Source organism: Hermetia illucens, chromosome 5, assembly GCF_905115235.1.
Source record: "Hermetia illucens chromosome 5, iHerIll2.2.curated.20191125, whole genome shotgun sequence".
Classification (NCBI taxonomy): Eukaryota; Metazoa; Arthropoda; class Insecta; order Diptera; family Stratiomyidae; genus Hermetia; species Hermetia illucens.
In genome coordinates this window covers 83,985,128-84,006,560 of record NC_051853.1, presented here as the reverse complement: position 1 = coordinate 84,006,560, position 21,433 = coordinate 83,985,128, and the positions used below count along the sequence as shown (strand labels likewise).

Here is a 21,433-nt window from a genome sequence, read left to right as displayed (position 1 = left end):
GAACCCTGCTTAAATTAGGGGATGCTATGCTATCAATTAAACTAATTTTCTGTAGGCTTCAAATTTTCATAAAACTTTGCCACATATCTTAAAATATTATCCAAGAACATAGGAACGACATATGTTGAATAAATGTGCCTCTTTTGTTGTTCTCGATGCTTTCGACCGGAAAGCGATTAGGGTCGTCTTAGACTTTTATCATTTCTACAAATATTTTAGGACCAAGTTAATGCATTAGTTAAAATTATGCATTTAATTTTACAATGTAGACTGAACAGCAAATTGGAGAGTATCCTAAGATAAATCAATTCATTTCTTAAAGAAGCCATACAACTGTTGTCGTTAATATGCAAATCTAGAGAATTTTTGAAAGGCGTGACTACACTGCTAAATAGAACTACAATTGTCTACTACAATGGTCCTTCCAAAACTATGAATCTATTCTCATTACAAATATTCGAAATTATTTGATATGTAATGATAATATCAACTGAATATAAGCATGTAATTGGAACATTAAATATCAACAGCCTCAGTATTGAAGTGTAGGCTTTGACGGGTTCACAACGGTTAGTCGGCCAGTTTTCATAAGCTCGTATTTTCAGCTCTACGATCCATTAGGCAAATTAAAGCATTTTCATTCAACTGTACACTCTAGTCTTGACAATAATATCAAATTAAAATTTTCGTTTTGACGCATAAATACATCTGCAGATCTAAAATAAAAATGGATGAATAAAAATAGTCACTGGGTCAAAATATATATCAAGAAATACGTACGTTTGATGTACCTTTCTGCCAACAAATTTGAAATATCTCTTCGATTTGCAATTTTTTATCATTTTTTGGATTCAACGTCATTTTATTTCCATGATTTCTAATAAAATGGTGAACTCACTAAAAAGAAGTGTAATATGTATCTGGGCATATATTGGAAGTGGGTATCCTGAAAAACTTGCAATCTTAGCCTCGAAATGTTGGATCGGCTCTATTCAAGCACAGAACTCGTTTCAGTTTTTTAAGGGAATATAGATTTTTTACGTTTTTTCAGTGCTTAACAACTTTCATAAAAGGATTTACCTACGTTTAGCTGGAAATTCCTTATAATCAAGTTCCTGACCACAACAGGAAATGTATGTGGAGTGCCCTACGCAGGAGGGGTATTCGGGAGAAAATAATACCTATTATCAGAGCGACATATGATGGCGCAAAAAGTCACGTGCTGCACCGAGGTAAAATCTCAGAGGAATTTGAGGTCCAAGGTGGAGTCCGCCAATCATCGATATTATTTCTTCTAATTATCGGTAACGTTCTTCATGCAGTCTTGTCCAGAGTATGTAAAGAGGTTCAATGGGCAAAGTCATCTTTCCTCAAACACGTCCACTAAACTCATGTTTGTCCTCTTACCGAGTCATCGGAGGCAAGCAGATTCAGTTTGAAGGTAAATTTACACAAAACCAGGGTTCTCAGTCTGACTAATCATTGTATTTGTCTTTTTCGTATGGTGCTCAGAGGTGGCGGTGAGGAAGACGGGGCGGCAACCCTGTCGGCCCAACCAAAACCAAGTGGCCGAGGAGAAACTCCATAGTGGTGGCACCGGGAGACGCTGTACTCACTTTGGCTTGGCGGCCGTGAGGCAGTAGGCGAATGCTCCAAAGGCCTAATCAGGGCCATCACACCCAAATCTGCACGAGGACTCATCTGAAGTGGCAATTTGGTCACGAAATCTTACCAGGGGTATAATACTGGTACCATGGGCACCGAGATAGCCCTTGGACTCTCGTACTTCGGGAGAACTCCCGTTGTATGTGAGTACAGCTCGGTTGTTTGCGGTTGGCCCCCTAGTGGGAGTTTTATTGGGGTTGTGGTTATGCTCAAGCAAGAAGAGACCTTCAGGCCTCGGCGTGGTGTTGCGTTTCAACACGGGTGCCGTACTCCTTAGTTCAGTATTTAGGTAGGTCTTGCATCCACCAGTATGAATGCTAAGCTATGCACTTGGTATAGACTGGTACCGTTGTTGCTCGTCTCAGCGGGGCTTTGATTGTGGTCACAAAATCAATCCGTGTCCGAAGAAGATCGTGGGATTAAGTCTTCCAGACAGGTGCTCACGTAAAACCCTCAGTTTACATGTATTCTACAATATGGTGGCCATTAGCTACATAACAAGGCTTTAATAAGTAAGTAAAGTAATAATTACTTTCAATTTGATATGCAAGCTACTCAAAATTCGTGATCGAAATAGAAGGGATTTTTTTTCAAAACCAAAGGAACTTATTTTTAGTATTCAATATTCCTGATTATGAATATTAGATTTGTTGCTGATATTTTTGTTAACAAAGAATCTCAGAATCTCATTATTTTGATGGCATACTAAGCGTTGAAAGGTAAGGACAGTTGATCTTACAATACTAACACCGGATAGCTAACATTAAATAATAATAGCAAAGCAACGATAAACCCAACAGCCGAATGCAAAATATGCTGAATGTTCGTCGCTACATAGGTCAGACGCACTTAAATCCTCACAAGAAAAGGTCAACTGATACAGGATCAAATCTTGGCATTCTGGGTCAGAATTTAATTCAATATTTTACCTTCAAGAATATGGATCAAGAGCCATAACTTGTTACAACAGTTTAATGGAAAACATACTTAGCTGCGGCAAGTTTTAAATAGAACAAAAAAAATGGCTTGGGAGGAGCTAGCTAATTTTTTTGAAACAACTGAAATCATATCGAATTGTTAAAATGATGCGAATTGAAAATTGTTCATAACCAGGGATTTCCCACTCAAGTTTGCACTTTTGAATTTATTTGCAAAAATTATCCGTTTTTATTTACTCTACTAATTCGATTACGGAGGATTACCAATGGGGAAGAAGAAAGCAACTTACTGACAATAACTTCGAGGAAACGAAAAGCCGCGACACAGGCAATGAATATGTAACAGTTGCTGGCTTATTGAAATGTGAGGCCATTTGAGAAGGACGATTAAGCTATAAGAAATAAAGTGATCAAAACGGAACTCCAGAATGATCCTTTCTTCTTTTTCTTCAGTCTGTTTCGTTCACAAGCAGGATCAGCTCGTCGTAATCGATTTCGCCATTTAGTTCTATGAGAAGCCTGATCTGATCGCGAGGCTATCAGTTGGGAAACCGGAAGCTTTAGGTATAAAAAGTTTTGTGTATTTCTTTTATAAAGACATTTGAGTGTGCATTTGTCCCATTAGTACGCAGCAAGTAATATATGACTATATTATGTGAGAATATCCACATTCTTGTTTGAATTTGCAAAGAAGCGAGAATTTTGACCTATTATAACTTTGTTAGCAACAATGCGTTTTCCACTAATGTGATGCTAGAATGCATTTAAGGGGGGTTTTGCAGTCAATTACTGAAAATTATAGTAATATACTATTATTAACTTTATTTGAATAGATATCGGCATGGAGGGTATTTCGGAGCCTAGGCACCACATAGTGGCAGCCTCTTGAATTTTTCGGTTGGGTAGTTTGGGTCCGTTAAAGAAATTATCACTTTCAACCAGCCGCACTCCCCACCTTTTCAACAAATATCAAAACTAAGGCCGGCTTCGGAAAGTACTAATCGAGACCTTTCATTTGATATCTCACATGACTATATTTGATGAAAAAAAATTTTTGCATGTATGGGGACACACAAAACCTTAAAAAAGGACTACACTACACCTGATCAAAAGGTAAGTTCATCAAAGACTTGAAAATGGAAATTATAAATTGATGAAACTCATAGCATTCCACATCAACTTGATACTCCTTATAGTCGGATAGATTTAAGTCCAAACGATGCAATTAGTGCAATTAATCAATGCATATAATGAATATAAATCCTCCGAAATCACTGATTGTTTTACGCAATCCGCAAATTAGTTGAAGCCACAGGCTTATCGTTAAATACGATATTTTGCTAGATATATATGCCGTATTGCATTAAAAAAAATGTTATCCGAGATTGGTTCGGTGCTTTTTCAGCACAATCCTGGCGAATTCTCCGTGTTCGTACAACTATACACGAAACACTGATACAGAAAGAGAAAATGATTATGGAAAGGCCAAAAACAGAAAGAGGCCACATTCATCACTGCTGTTTATCTTTAAGGTGAGAATACCGGTCTGTGCAGTAATCCCAGTAGAAAATAAGCGAAAAGGACTTCCGACGAAAACAAGATCAAAAGCAGTGAAGCTATTCAAATTGAACTACAAACGGAACGGTTTTTGCTCAGAAAAGAAAAACGACAAACGGTAAAGGAAGAGTATTATTAATTCTTATAACATTGAATGTCATCGTTTGAGGATTCTTACCATTAGGTACCGCGAATGCTCACATCGCTCGTGAGGCACTGACGATTGGGGAGTTGCTAATTTTTTAGAGTCTTGCCAGAGGAATTTAGACGGGGTTGCAATCGCGTTGTAACTGTTGATGAAGGTTATTTGGATTTGCAAAAGTCAGCCATGACAGGTTATTTAGATTTGGGCACTTCAGATAAGTCATTATTTGGATATCCTATGTGAACATTTCCGCATGTAATGGAGATCGTATGAATACTCATAAGTTATCGTTGAAAACTATCCACGAAAGGGCTGCATTCCAAATTCCTTAACATTCAATTTGCTAGTATTCGAATAACAGTCTGACGCGTTTAATTAAAATAAAACTGTTCTGATGGGCAAAACAACGTCCATGAACAAGGAGTGGTTGGAAAAATGTTATCCAATATTCATAACAAATATTAAGTACTGGTTTGCGGAGTTCACCACCAGAGCTGATTTGCGTGAAGTAGCAGAAACCGTAGGCACGGTGGCTGGTATTCGCGCGGTGGATGGTACGCTTTGTCATCCTGGACCAAAAGCAGAAATATAACTTTGTTTCAGTGAAATCGGCATGACCTTTTGCATCGATGCGTGACTATATACGAAACGTATATTCACTGATACTAACTGGATTTCAATTGACTGGATGGATTTCAATCTGAAGACCGTAGAGTAGTGGGAAGAAGAGGGTGGCATTCGTCCCAAATACCCAAAACCCAATACTCGGTCGGGACAACAATGGGTCGTTAACGTTAGAATAATATATACTATGTCTCCTGTTCACTACTTTGTGGAGTATTAGGCATCCCCCTACACACTTTTATACTTTTATTGTTCCCTATTTGATTTTCAAAGAGACTGTTTTTCAAATTCATTATCAATATACTCAATACGGTGCAAGTGATAAGCATATAGCAGTGCGCCAGCACAAAGGCGAACACACATTCATGACGGATCGAGATTTGAACCTGGAACTATGAGGAAGACTGACGATCACTCAACTTGGACATGACACCGTCTTCTGAATGATGAAATCACGGAGAAACGGACCATATGGTTATGATAAAAAAAGCTGTTTAACTAAGACCACGTAACGGTACATTCACCGATGATAGAAATAATGAAAATGATACACTACCTTCTGTATTCCCTAGATCTGGCACCTAGTGAAGATCCTAATGTAAAAAAATTTCTCCAGTGAAAGAATTTAATGCCAATCGCTGGGGCAGGGCTTCGAAATTCAGGCCTAGTCTATAGACCTTGACAAACCAAAGTTTTTCAAAGGGTGACGCAATATTGGAAAGTGTTTTTCAGCCGACTCCGCTACTGAACGGGACAAAGGTTGAGGAAGAACTGGGTTGGGTGTTTTGCTTTAAATGGAGGCAATACGGAAAAACAATTTACGATAAAAGATTTTTTGTATCACGACACGTACTATTATTCTAAGTAGTCAACGTATGGTTTTTGGCTGTGTACTTAGGTGGAGGTGCTATTCCTTTTGGTGTTAGCTTGTTGCGACACGTTCTCATCTTATTATAACTTTACTAATAGAATTTATAGCAAAATATCTAGTTGTAAAGTCCCCTCTTCTTAAATATAATAGAATCTCTTCCCCTGACTTCTAGCTAAAGTTTAACCTCTCCATTCACTACATATGTGAGTGCAGTGTACAATTTTAATAAGATAAAAAGATGATTCCATCTAAGCCTTGATTTTACATCAAACTTTGGGGAAAGAGATAAACTGAGAAAAATATAAGCTCGCGGAAACAAGAGTAGCAACGCCCAATCATATAAGGAGGGACTAACAAAAGTTAGGTAAATTGACACTTTCATTTTTAGTTAGGGCAATTTCGTAAATTGTTGGTTGTTTTTCATAGTTTAGTATAGTAATATTTTATGTAAAATATCAGAAAGATCAGTGAATATGGAAACCAGACAATACAACTTGGAAGATGACATGCTTGCACAAATTCCGTCAGCAATACAACAGGAAATTCTATACCTTATATTCGACCAATTTCAACGCAAATTTGTAATGAGCTCCAAAATGCATATGGGGCGATTTCACTCTCACTTAAAACTGTGGCAAAGTGGTTTGAAAGATTTTGGACAGGACATTTTTCCTGGAAAGAGGAACGGCATGAAATTCACGAAGAACCTTCGACTATTGATAGGAATGTGGATCTAGTGAAAGCTAAAATAAACGAAGACCTCAAATTCACTCAAAACATGGTTGCTAATGAACTAGGCTTGAATCACATGGGTGTGCCACGAATACTTTATTACCATCTAGGATACACGAAAAACATACATACATTTCTCGATGGGTTTTACACAAATAAATATTTACTTGCGAAATCCAATCTAGCAACTCCGGCATAACCGTTACAGATGACAAAGCATAGTTCTAAAAGAACGACCCGGAAACCAAACAGCAGCCCAGGAGTCAATCCGCCCGTCAAAGGGAAGTAGTATACAAGTTTTCAAAAATGTGGATGTAGCCAAGCCAAAAAAGAAACTTTGACGCTACAATCTACGATAAGAGAATGCACCACCTCACACAACTGAAAAAAACAATAATTTTATTGCGCTCTCAGGCATCAAAGAAATTTATGCAGCTTTCTTACTCCCCTAATCTAAGTACCTTGTGATTTCTGGTTAATTCCAAAAATAAAAGAATGAAAAAAAGAGATGAAGCTTCTTTAGTTCTAATGAGGAGATTATAAGACGATTTCAAGGAATATTTTCAAAAGGATCTACAGATTCAAGAAATTAATTGAAATTATGAATAAACAGTCATAAAGTGATAAGGGATGAAAAAAGATGGAAAAATTACCGTCTATTCATTTTTTTCACATAAATCTACCGAAATTTTGTTAGTCGCCTCGTATTGACAATCTACATTTTCCAAAGCAAACTCCCACAAAAGTTTGTAAACTGGAATGGATAAAGATTCTAGAGCAGGATCAATGAGGGGCGAGTGCCCAGGGCAAGTGGAAAACGAGTAATAGGATCTAGGTGACATCAGCTACGTGTTATCACCTAACCTTGAACAGATGCGGCATAGCACTCGCAAGCTGTATTGACGCATCGGACAAAAATATATTAATGAGGAATTCAAAATCACTCAAATATACAGGGTGTCTCGTTTATGATGGTACAAATTTTAATTGTGGATAGTACCACTTGTTGGGAGTAAAATTGGTTTATGTAATGAGTACTCTATTTGTCTTTTTTAGTGTCAAAGAGCGTGACCTTCCCATAAAGTCACACTTTCCCACACCCTCAATTATTTAGTCCCACATTTGACACCATTTTTGGGAACTACATAAAATACAAACTTGCAAAGTTGACAAAAGCTGCCTCATTATGTTAGCTTCCAAATAACATGTAAAAATAATACGCTTTATTATGGAAAAGTTGGGAATATTACGCATTAAATACGAGAAAACGTGGTTTTGACAAGGAGCAAATTCACTTAATATTGGTAGTTTTAAATGCGAACAAAGGAAAATAATGCGCCAAAACACTTGAACTACCAGGACTGTACTTTGAAACGTCAATGTAAATAAAACGACCCAGCAACATGTCACTGTCTTTTTGATCCTAACTTCATTTTTCGCAGCAAACGAATTTTTGTTTGATATAATTTTTCCGGTGTAAAATTTCTTCATAAGGAACCTTCAACTGAAGTCTATTTAACAAACTTCAGGAGCAGATTATTTCTTTAAATATTCAATGATAGAATAAGACCCATTTTTGAAGGCAATGAAATTCATTCCACTAAGGCTCAAATTTGACTACTGAACGAATTGCGTCACAGATCTTATAATCTACTAAGGTATATATTCTTACCTTTCGGCATTATAGCAACCAATTTTTAAATCGAAGCAATGCGAAATATTGCTTCGCTTTTATTATGTGTACTCACTTCACCAAATATATCCAAATGCCATGTTAATGTTCTGTAGTTACAGAGAATTTATCAGAGACCATATTTTAAATAGCATTTCCTTTACACTATTTGTCATATCTTTCAGATAATTTTATCAATTTACACAAAACGTTGCTTACTGTGAATATTCATGCGCTTCAATAGCAAATATTCCTCGCACGGAATCCGCTATTGTTGTGCAAAGGTTTCATGGGAAATATGGATACACATAGTAATGGTGTTCAGGTGCAATTCAACAATTAGAAATCGTTACTTAGAAGAATGGTAAATGGGCAATACAAGAAGATAACAACGAATTACTAAGCTGAATACGCGTCATGTTATTTGTTCCCATCATAATGACTTTAAGAAATAAACTGAAATTAAATTCCTTGAAAACTATAGTTTTCTATATTAAATGTAGGATATTAAAAACAAAATGAAGACTTCAAGTACAAAGTTCTTCATATCTTTTGGAAATAGCTTTCTTAGAAGAAACATTCGGGTTTAGAATAAATATGAATGGGTTCAGTCTAATATCTGTTGATCTGAGTGCAACGTTACAAGGCCTCTCCCAAAAGCATGCAAAGTACGCTTTACTGAGTAGAATCAAATTTTCAGTTTTCTTACCGGAAACTCCCTAGGTTCCATAAAAACTAAAAACACCCAGGCATTCATTCGAAAAAATCCCAAGACAACTCAAACTTTAACGAATAAGTTACATATCAACTTGTTTCCCAATAAATGTCCATCATGTGTTTTACATTTTTTTCATCTTTATACCATATGGCAACCTTCAATGCTCTCCAATGTGTTAGATTTCTAACGATTCGCACTTGGTTTGCCGCAATGCAAATTATGAAGAATGTAAAATTGAAAGTTCGATAAACATGAACAATGACAATTCAGAAGATTAGAATACGCAACTGATTTTTCAGCTGAACTTCACGTAATTAACACGTAATGTGGCTTGTTAATTCCAAGTTCAGATAGTTACATCCTTTCAGAAAAAATACATTTTTTACGTCGATCTTTAGATGTGCAATTCTCATTACCGACTTAGAATTTTTCCATTATTCAAATAAATTGCAGGAACTGCAACTTGCGTTAGTATAATAGAATAGCTATACCATTGTCATTGCGATCTTGCACAAGAAAGGCTAAAAATGTTGCCTGAATATTTTTAAGGAGACCGGAGGCAATACTAATCGACCTTGCAGCAATCAACTGATCTCAACTAAGGATTAGTGAAAATTCCGAATGCATGATTTTGCCAGAGTTTAGAAGCGGAAGTTAAGAATGCGCAGTTACATAACTGCGAGCGTGGAAAACATTGTTATACTAAAATCCATCGCTTGCAAGTCATTTGCCACTTTTTTATGATCAGTCCAAGGCCTCTGCGCTATTGACAATATGTTACCAGTGTCCAACTTTAAACTGCCTCCTACCAGTAGCAAGATTTTTAGTATCGCTCGAATCTGTGGGCATCGCAGTGTTTTGTTAAAAATGGATTAGCACTCCAGCAGAATTGAGAGCTGACAGTCTAATTGCATTCTTCCCACGTTTTAGAAAACGACACTTGCTGACTAAACTCGCTAGATCTTAATCTGATGCATTACTCAGTACGATCTACTTTAGGAAAGATGATTTCAGGGGTGTAATACACAATGATAAAGGAGTCGAAAGCGACAATCAAGTGTGATGGAACGAAATTTTGACTGAACAAGGAGTGATTTTTGTTCTAGTTTAGCGTTATTGGTTTTGTAAAAGATATCAATTTAATTTGGTCAAGTCATTTATTTTCATTACACTTTCATGGCATTGATATAAAAAAGAAACTGTTGGTGGAACTTCCATATTCATTAAGAGTATATCCATTGAAACTAAGAGTATGTGTATCGAAACTATATAGTACTATTTGGAAAACAACAACTACCGGAAGTGCCCCAGTTCGCAATAATGACAAATTCAGGCTGAAATCACCTCTTATTTTACTGGTATAATAGACACTATTATTACTACTTGCTAGAAGGAATCTCATCATAGACGATTTTAGATTTGTGAACTTGCAAAAACCGAATACTTTTGTCTATTGTCAAGTACAAGCGGAAGTCCTCAGCCTGCAGTCATTTACTGCACATGTTGTGCTGAATAAAAAACATTCAGACATACAGACAGACCCTTTTCTTAGTCGATGTAAATAAAAGTACCCATGTACTAAGCGAGGTGAAAAATATTACTTAAAGAAAACGCCACTACGGAAATATTCGCGTACATATCAAGGTGTTATTACATAGAAACTGCCACAAATGCATTTCAGGCGCTAGAAGAAAGGTTAACAATTATCTTTTCAGTTCAGTCATAGAATGCATGTACAATGTAGATAAAACTTAAACACCGGCAAATTAAAACTTTAAAAGACGCATGAAAAAGAAGGAACATATGAAACAGGACATTCAGTTGGAAACGGGTTAATGTCAACCAAGATGGCTACTCTGAATATAGATCTCGATTTGCACTAATGCATTGCATTTTTTCCAACACCGCCACTAGAAATCTTCAGAGTGGCTTTTCAAGATAAGATAATTTTTTTAGATTGGTCATATAAAATTGTAGCGATTTTATACTGTTGTGCGTCCCCTAGAGGCACACACGTGACCCTAATATCGAATAAAACTTTTAAATCATTACGAGAACTCATATAGTTCCAAGTCTATTCCGAGGCGTTAAATCCCCTCCAAAAAGTATAGGAGGCGGAAATATTCAAAAAACTGAAACAATTATGCTGATAATGGAAGAAGGGGCAATAGATTATTTTATGTTGTCTATTTTGGTATTTCACCTTCTTTAATTTGCTGACGAAAGGGAATGGGGTAGTGATTTTGCGTATGAATGGCCCATTGACTTGGATGGACAATAATGCATTGAGTTGAACATCGATTTGGCATTGGATAACTCCAGGTCCTCTGACAGTTAAAACTTTCTAGTAGTGCAATTGGAAATTCGAAGCCCAATCGACACTGCTAGACAGTAATCCTTGCTTTACAGGAAATCCCCTAACGAAATGAAATAAGTAGCATTCCGAAATGATACGAAGGTACCAATACAGTGCAACACTCTTAGCTAGAGTTCAGCTGGAGCTTTACAATATATCACTGTAAAATGACCCATTACTGCCCTTTTGGACCATTCCCTAATGTCTTTGAAGAATGCCGATTCAATGTTCATGATCAAGAATAGTTTACTGGGTGGGTTAATTCTTCGCCGCAGTCTTATACCTCGTTCCCTATAATATGTTGAGGGAAAAGAAATCTATGAGTTTGCTGCTGTATGGCGTTAGGGACATATAACTCGGGACGTTTTTGTAAATTGGAATGGTAAGTCATAAACAACTTATTATAATTCTTTATCATTATTGTGTTTAATGGAATCAATTGGGAAGAAGTTGGCCATAAGCTGCAATTTCGTTTCGATGAAGACGACAACGAAAACCAGGCGACTGATCCTGCGAATGTTACATATGGTCCCAATTCTGAGCAATTTTGATTTCGCCGATTTCAACAAGATGCGCAATACATTGGTATACCGATCATCGAAAATGTTGACAAAATATTGGAAATGATAGAAGTAAACTGGCATGTAAGCTGTCATAAAGCCTTTTTCAGAAAGAAGCTCAATGTTTGGGGGGTCCCGCACGAATTGTCTTAAAAATTCCCAAAAGGAAATCGAACCATTTCAGAAGCAGATAATGACTGGTGACGAACGATCATAGTCAAAGAAGGGTGAAGCGGTCCATACGATGGCCAAATCAGGAATCGTGGCCAGGAAGGCTTTGCTGGGTTTTCGATGGGATTACAAGGGCGTTATCTGCTAAGAGCTGCTGTCCAAACGCTCAATTCGAACATCTACTGTTAGTTAGATATGGCGAATACTTGACAAAAGAAAGGGCATAGTGTTCCAACAGGACAATGTTAAGCCTCATGCGTCCATTAAGACCCATCCAGAAGCTCCGGTGTAGGGTGACTACCATCTTTTCTTGTTGATGTGTGAAACTGGCTTTAAATAAAGGTGGAAATTTGCTCTCAGTTTTCTGGCAACAAAGTAAAAGATGTTTTGAGTAAACGGCATATTTAAATTAAAACCAATGAATGTAGCTTTGTTATAATAAATAAAGCAACAAATTAAAAATAAAAATATACTATATGCTGAACTCTGAGGAAAAGAAATTGGAGCTATAGCGTTTCCCGACAAAGCTGTGAAAGCTATGGCCAAAGCAGGATAGAACTTAATTTAGGACTCGGCTGAAAAATAGTAAAGTGAGCTCTAATATCTTTACACTCTGGAGTTGTCATCAGGTGCTGCTGAAACTTGGCCGACAGAACGAAACATTCCTGATGTGGATGCCAAGGCACTCTAACATCGCCGGTAATGAGGAGACTAACAGACTGGATCCACAATGGTGGGGCCAGAACCAGCTCTTGGAATCAGATCATCTACTGTCAAGTCTATTCTGAAGGGTGAAATTGCAAGGATTCACGCAACCGAGTGGAGAAATTTGGACTCTTGCCGGCAAGCGAAAATCCTTGTGAAGGAGCCTAGGGCCACTAGAGCGGCATTTTTGTTGTCCCTTAAGAAGTGGGACATGAAAACCCTAGTAGGGCTTTTGACGGGACACTGTCCCTTAATCCACTATATGGAAAAGATTGGGGTAGTGGTTTCGGCTGTTTGCAGCCAATGTGAGGAGGACGAGACGGCCTTGCACTTTTTATGCAGTTGCCCGGCATCCTCAGATCTCAGACGAAGACACCTTGGCAAGGTTTTTTTCAATGAAGAATCTGCACACTCTCTGCCTCTGGAGAATGTTCTAAGATTCGCTAAAGCCTGCGAACACCGTAGGCGGGAAGCCGGGGATAGTACAATGGGCCTAACAATGGCCTGAGTGCTCGGAGCTGCGGCTACCCCCAGTTAACTAAACTAAACTAAAACATCTTTACACATTAGTTCCTCGGGAAACGACCTTAAGCACAATTAATTTTGTTATAAAACGTCGCCTCTGTTTCATTTATCAGCGCAGTTTAGATGAAATTGCACGTTCTATAACTGATGTTCTTTGGGATCAACGTATGAACGAGCGCCTCGAATTAAAAACTTTTTGCAGTGTAGTTCATCATATCAGCCTCTATGGTTTTGGATGCTGGCTCTCGTAACACGCCACAGTCACAGCCAAAATGAGGAGATCCGCGATCGATTTGAGGTTGTCAACGATCGTGAAAAAACTGTAAGATAGTCGGTTTCGATGGTGTTTGCCCTGACGAGAATTCATCTGCTAAAGTGGGTCTGATCATTGAAGTTGATGGGAAATGACCGAAAGGCCGATCGAAACGACGATGGCTCGATGCACTAGATGGTGATTTGAAAGACTCTCCACTTCACCTAGATCAGGCCAATGACTGAGAAAAATGGCGCAATCAATCGAGACGACCTAACCGTGCACTGAACGGGATAAATGTTAAAGAAGATCCTCAATACACTACACTACTAAGTAGATAAAAAGCTTGCTTGCATGCAAATAACAAGGAATGTTGGCAATGATGGATAAACGCTTTTGCCAGTGTATATGATGGAAATTGAAACTATGAGAATCTTTGAGAAAAACTTTAATTATATTTAGGGCGCTTATTGATTCCTCTGAAAACACAAATTGGAATATGTATGTGTCAATTATATGAATCAAAGTTTTTCCTCATAAAACAACAACATAAATGGATACTTATCATAGAAATATATTGGCAGATGAAGAAAATGAATTAATTGCTTTATGGAGTGAGACAAAATTGCTTTAATAAGCTGATTGATAATAGTAGGATCCTTAATAATAATAATCGTTGGCACAACAATCCATATTGGATCAGGGCCCTGAAGTGTGTTAGCGCACTTCATTCAAGACCGTAACGGTACACTACAGTACACTGTAGGAGGCAATGTGGTCAGCATTACGCTCGCCCGAGATTATTACCCTGATTTGACTCAGGTACTCATTCACAGCTGAGTCGACTGGTATCCGACGTTCTTATTTTGAAAAAAATATAGTGCGAATTTATTAAAAATAATTGTAAATTCCATTTTCCAGCACAGAATACCGACTGCGATATTCCGGTTAAAAATAGGGAAAATTTCAATAGTACAGTATTATCCACAATCAAAGACTTCAGATGCAGAGAGAGGCACTGACATCGACTTCCAAAGAGATTCAGTCGATTATTTTCGTCTGCAGATTGAGTCCACGACTGTTGCATAGGATGGGAGAGCTTCGATCCTTCGAATTCAATACCGATCTAAGGGGAACCACTGAAAAAAATAGCAAATGGCGAAATACGTATTCGTAGAAATAAAGTGCATTCATTCTCCAAGGAACCAGCGAATCTTTATTTTCGGATCATAACTTTAGTCGGTTCAAACCAGTCCAAATTAGCACGTAATACTATTAATACTGACGACCTACACTAAGAATTATTTTGTTAACCAGATATCAGTTGTCTTGGAGAGTCCGCAAGAGGATATTGATGAAATTGTCACCAAAAATGCTCAAAGAGGCGCCATACTTTCCTATCCGAATTATCCAGCACTGGCCACGTTAACGGCGTTGTGCGGTTAGTTCGTAACTCCACACTTTTCAACAGCGCCAATAAGGATTGTATCTGGGCTGCCCTATATACAAACATTGTTATTATACCGACATATAATAATAATAATAATCGTTGGCGCAACAATCCATGTTGGATCAGGGCCTTGAAGTGTGTTAGAGCACTTCATTCAAGACCGTAACGGTACACTAGGAGGCAATGTGGTAATTTTCTTGCTCGCGCAAAATATAACGTGCTACATCTAGATAAAATTTCGGTGGAATTTTAAATCCAAACTATTTCTTCTTGTTATCGGTGACATTCTCCATGCTACCTTAGTTGGAGGAAATGGGTCATTTCAATGGATTATGATATCTTTCCCTAAATACCTCTCCTACCAAGTCATAGAATTTGACCGAATGATTTTGGATTTAGAGAAGGGGCAAGCAGACTCCGTCTATAAAGAACGCCAAAATTCTCAGTCTGACATGGCATCGCACCCCTGCGACGAAGACGCGAATCATATATGGATAATATCTGAGCATCACCGAACATGATATTACCCAGCAAATCAACAACGTTAGGTTCGCCTTTGTCCAAAATTTTAAAATTCATTTACCTCAACACTAACATGATGTTGACGCGATGTTCTCTCTGTGTTGCTTTATAAAGCAGTACAGGGAAACTAACCGCCATTGTTACTCGTAAACTCCAAAGCTTCGGAAATATTTACCTCTGCCCCAACACAATCTCGAAAGACGGTGTACGGGCCAGATATCCGCGGACATATTGATCAGAAAGCGGGAAGAGAAGGCGACAACTCCATTGTTGGCTATGGAATGCAATGAAATCGACTATCCCAAGACAGTCGAAAAGTGGATCGCCCTAGAGCTACATGGTGCAGATTATAGGAGGAAACGGACCGGCTCAGGAAAATCAGGATTCATCTCGGTATTATATTTGCAATAAAACCTATGGTTCTACGCATAGAAACCTTGCTGAGAGATGGCTAAGTCTAATTTTAGTTTTTTGTCGAAATTGGAAAGTTCTGCACCGATCATATATCATCAAAATTCCCCCAAATAATGGAGTTCATCTCGGAATAAAAAGATAATGTTATAATAGATGACTGAAAACGACAATAACCCCTTGTTTAAGTAATGGAAAAATGTATGAACATCATTTCCAGCTTTCTAAATCAAATGTTGAGGCAGATTAACGATATTCCTAACATTTGCCGTGATTAAGATAAAGAATATATGTAGGGGTCTAACCAAAAGAACTTAAAAATGATAAAAAAATAGAAAGTGGTGAGATCGACCAGGTAGCTTATTTTGCGATATGAAACATCATCAAGAACAAAGACAAATCCGCTGGTTTTCAAGTTGTAAATAAGCAGCCCACCAAGTGTAATTTGGTAGCTATGGAGCATTCATTCTTTCAGAATGAATCTGTGAAAATTCAGCAGGCCTCCGATCTCCGAAAACTAAACCAATAGGTCCTTGTTTTCTCTTCTTGAGTATATGCTATCTATGTAACTTAGACTCTTACTTAACTTTATCACCTATCTCCGTGGAAATGGAATACTCGGCCTCGTTAATAAAATATATCCAATAATAAAAGAACGCTTACCCTTTTGGGCAAAGTGATATACTCAATGTCAATATCATCTTCTAGTTCATTTGTCCGTTGATATCTGTTTTATATGTCGAGATAGTATTTTTTTCCTTTTTTTATTGAGCGAAGAATCTCTGATGGTTTCTTCATCTGGGGACAAGAAATTAATTCCTTGAAGACTGGGATTTTGGCCTCAACTTTTAGACTTCAAATCCATAAATAATGGCATCATCTGTCAAGATCTAAAGAATCAACCCTCACACTGATACTGAAAATAAAAGACGAACCAATAAAAAACAACTTATGTAATTGCTTATAGAGATTTTCCGATTCATTGTTCATTAATTACGTTAAAGTAGCACTTGGGGATTTGATCGATAAAGTCGGAAATGAAATGATTCAGTGAGGTAAACTCGACTTTCTAACATTGTCGGATTCATCGGTTGCCCAAATCTTTAGTTACTAGCATACTTGGCGTTCGCACATTTCGATATGATAACTGCGACTCGGACCAGTATTTAGTCAAAGCTACTTATCGACATCGTTTATCTGGACGATAGCGGAGTCAACCGTACCAAAACAATTAACAAGATAAGCTCCAGCCGTAGCAATGAAAACTGGTCTAATAAAATATTCAGAAGTGGAAAGTCTGTATAAGAGAACAATTAGTTCTACAATGAAAGCCAAGAAGTCCTGAGTTATGTTTGAGAAAAAATAAAAAACATATGACGTTCTACTTAAGAAAGCTATGAAATCAAACAAAAGCGTTTCAACAACACTTTGCAGAGCACCAATGATAACTCTGCAACTGGTAACTAGTCCAAACAAAAGTAACATTTTGTAAAGACAAGAATTGAAGAATAATTAGCAGAACTGATGAAATTAATAAAAAGGGGCATTCTACTTCCCCGGACTTCCTAACTTCAATTGGCCCTTTAAATATTTATAACAAAAAAAGCTAAAATCTCGTGACTATAGTTGAGCCCTTTCAATATCTACGATCTATAATAAACTAACTCCTATTGGCTAGGCAGAATACTATTTGTAGATTTTAAACCAGTCTGTCTCCTGAATATATGGGAGCGTGACACAGGTATACAATAAAGGGGCAATCATACGATACTAAACTAAATGATACTGCAGTTAGTCTGTCAATTTCAAGGAATGGCAATGTAATGATTTCCAGAAGAAAATTGATAGAACTAGTCCGCGAAATCAGAAAAATGTTGGGAGGACGCGGTACTAATTGTGAATCAATATAAAAGAATTTTCTTCTTTTTCAGTCTTTATCCCAGCAGGATGGACTTGTTTTGATCGGTTTCACCATTCTGCCATTCGCTCAAAAGCCTCATCTCGATGGAATCGGAAAGCCATCGTTGTTTTGTCCGACCTCTCAATCGTTTTCCATCGACTTCGATGTTCAGACCAATGTAATCGGTCTAGTGGATGTCTTGATTTCGAATATGATCATGAGGCGTTACGCCACGGGTCCAACGCGATATGTGTCCCCACTACCGCAAGGCATCATTTATTATCTTTGTTAGTTAGCCAACACTCAATTTTAGATTTGAGGCGTTCGTTGATATGCCGATAGTAAAGAACGCCAGTTGTGGAACGGCAATTCATCAAGTTCTTCTGATACGTGAAGCAATTTCATAACGTAGTTCACTATTAGCTGATAGTGTGGATGCGGCAGGTTACTACCACTGACACTGATACTGCCTGTTTCATTGAGGTCGGTAGTGAGAAATTCTGGCTTGTTTCGATTCAATCTAAGACTGTTTTCTATGAGGCGATCATTCCATTTTGAACAAGCTGCTCAAGATCAGCTTTGCTGGAAATTTCACCCGCATAGGGCGCTGTGTAGGACGCTGAACGTTGAATGTCCCGTGTGACAGTTTACATAACAAGAACAGAGAGAAATGGTGAAGGGCACTTCCTTGGTGAGCAAGACAGAAACACGAAGCGGCTTTGATATATCACACTTCGAACTTTAGTTTTCAGGTGGTAGTAGAGCAATTTAACCCAGCACACGAGCTCCTCTGGCACTAGCTTTTGCCGCAATGTATACCAGATGAGTTTGTGTGGACACGGTCAAAGGCCTTCCTTAGGTGTAGAAATGAAATAAATGTACGGGAGTCGAATCTGTGTTGAAAGAAGTTAAAGCTCGAATGCAACTGTAGAGCTATAAACCGTTATTTGCACGTCTGATGACAGTGTCTTTGTTCTGAAATGTATCGGTTTGGAAAGGATCCGGACTTATAGTCACATAAGCTTGTCTATTTTTCTACTTGACGGGTGTTCACACTTGGAGTAATACTAGATTTATACAGATGGAGGATCAAATTAGAAACTGTACTTGGTTTAGTGTTTATCCTGCTCCCGAACATTTTGTAGCATAATTTTTTTGTTAAAAATTGTGAGTTGGTTTGAATACGTATCTGTTTAATGACGGAAAGCATTAGTTTTCAAGAACAAACCACTCCTATGTTTTAGTGCAGGCAGTAAGTAAACTCTTTCCACGATCCTCGTATTTAGGAACATTCAAAGCACGACCAGGTATCTACATATTAAAACTGACCGTAACAGGGGCTTTGTTCCTATGTTCGAATCCCCGGTAGGCTTACCACTTGTAAAGCGTTAAGCTTTGTAATAATGAAGGGAAAATAACAATAAGGGTCTGTGAGTAAACGTTTCATTCGTAGGATGAAATTTTAGAATATTATTTACATCACGTTAGCATGTCCGTTAATTTTATTTAGTTTACATAACATAACGGATGCCACTATCCAGTAATATGGGGATTTTTCAGGAGAGACGGTAAATTTATAGGGTTTCGCAGTATTAGTCGAAAGTGTGTAACCATTTGGTGTGACACAGAACGACTTTACTGTAGTCTACATTCATGTTCAAGATGAACTTGTACACGTATCAAAGGGCGTTCACGGAAACCACATTGGAGTTTACTATGGGTGAGAATTTCTATCAATGAACAATTCAGGAGCAAATCATACTAAATTTAGAAACTATTTTGAAACTAGTCAGCTTACAATTTGTACTTGTTTTCTAAATTAACAATTAATTCAACCTTTAATCTTCTGGAAATTGCTTGCAAGACCATGCTAGTTTAGTCATGTGAAAGGTGCATATATGAATTCATTATCTGCTTTTCAGCCGGATCAATTTTTATAGTCCCTTGTCGAGAATGATAAAAAACAATTTAATTTTGACAATAGTTTAATCAGGGAAAATCCGATGCACTTGTCTGCATTCTAAACCCCAAACTTCAAGCCGGTTAGGCAGGAAACGTTATCTAATTTCCATGCAGAGCAAGCTCCCTTTCAGGTGAAATTGTTTGATCCCACATAGGAACGTGAATTTAATTTTTGAATGATTTGAGCTAATCTATGCCACACCACGCTTTTGAAAATATTATATTAACTCTAAAAACATTATGAATTTTCTAGAAATTCAATTTTTGCTCCAGCATACCAATTTCGTATTATTCTTGGTACAACTGTAGACATGTATATAAAGCACAGCTGCCTCTGCAAGTAAGTGGATAGATACGGAGTGGAAAGAAATTGCAATTACTGGAGTTGGGAGTATAACATAGACTATGGAGACTGTACGAAACGCAGGTTCTATTTTGTAGCATGATGTATGAAGCGTAAATAATATTACTCCCGTTTTTGGTTACTTTTCATTCAAAAAATAATCAGACAAATTGGTGCAGCCATTCATAGATTTTTGCGATCAAATGTATTGAATGAGGAATATAGCATGACGCGACGCAGTGGCTATGTACCAGCCAGGCACCTACCAGCACACAGCAGCAAAGAGGAAAAAACAACAACTGGTCCGGATAAAAGCGGTCAATACGTGCGAGCGAGACAGAGACATATTCGATCCTATTCCCGGGGGCTCAGCAGACAGAGAGGAGGATGAGGAGAATTTTGCTAAAGCTGCAGAAATTTCGAAATCCTCAAATTTTCGTAATATTCGATAAATGAATTTTTTGCTAAATATTTAATTAGAATTTCAAAATTCCAAACCGGCCGCCCGTTAAACCTTCACAGCCAGGTTACAGAAGCTTGCTCGAACGAATTTTGGCGGGAAAACTCCCAGACAGCAGCGTACCTACAAACGTGCATTGCATATTTGCCAAACTGGAAAGTACGAGAAATCCAACGGTTGGCCTTCAGCGGATTTTAGAAGGTATTTTAAGTTACGCAAACCTGGTTGCGTCCATGCCTCGACAACCAACCCCGGACGATTTTTAATTACCTAATTTCCGAATTTGACAATTGGCATAAATGCCACTCGTCTACGTAAGCATAATTTGTAAAACCGAGCGGAGAAACATCGCAATGCTATGTTTGCGGACCCAAGCATTAGAATACCACTTACGGTAATGGCCTAACTCGCACCACGCATCGTGCCGCTACCAAACTAGAACTCATCCATTCACACTTCGAGTACGTTACAAATCAACTCAACTCACTTCTATGCAACTTCTCACAAATTGAAAACGTAAACTCTCAAAAATATACAGGGAAAACAACAACTGTTTGACAAACGTCTATTCAGCGCATCATTCGCTACTGCGGCTAAAATGCGATGTTTTCAGCCATCTCCACACCATAGGAGACGGCAAGCGCCATTTTTGTTATTGCGGAATATTTTTCAGCGCCCGTCGTCTTTTTTGTTTTGATAAACAATAAATAATTTTAGCGAAAAGTACGTCATATCTGCAGTGTCACTAAGATTTAACCAGTTCAATTTGGCAAATATTTCAATTGTATCCCATGACTACTTGAAATTATCCCGATACATTATTTTTCAGAAAAAAATTCACGATTTCTACCGAAGCTGCAAAACAATCTTGCGCCCAAACATCCCGGTGGCCA

General features: G+C 37.8%; 1 protein-coding gene and 1 long non-coding RNA gene across 3 annotated transcripts in view; both read right to left on the bottom strand.

Moving 5' to 3' along the window:
- The window catches only part of LOC119656735 (high mobility group protein DSP1), a 70,563-nt gene that overhangs the window by 48,653 nt on the left and 477 nt on the right, over window positions 1-21,433 (bottom strand). The window contains exon 1 of one of the 2 annotated variants that reach the window (XM_038063281.1): window positions 21,028-21,130. The exons of the other annotated variant lie outside the window; for it this stretch is intronic. The gene's annotated coding sequence lies outside the window, so the exon portion shown is untranslated. Of the gene's footprint in view, window positions 1-21,027; window positions 21,131-21,433 lie in introns of those variants that run through there. 2 annotated transcript variants of the gene reach the window in all.
- LOC119656736 lies at window positions 235-21,082 on the bottom strand. The gene is made up of 3 exons (XR_005250087.1): window positions 20,934-21,082; window positions 781-897; window positions 235-708 (listed from the first exon to the last, which is right to left on the bottom strand). It is a non-coding gene; the product is annotated as an uncharacterized LOC119656736 (long non-coding RNA).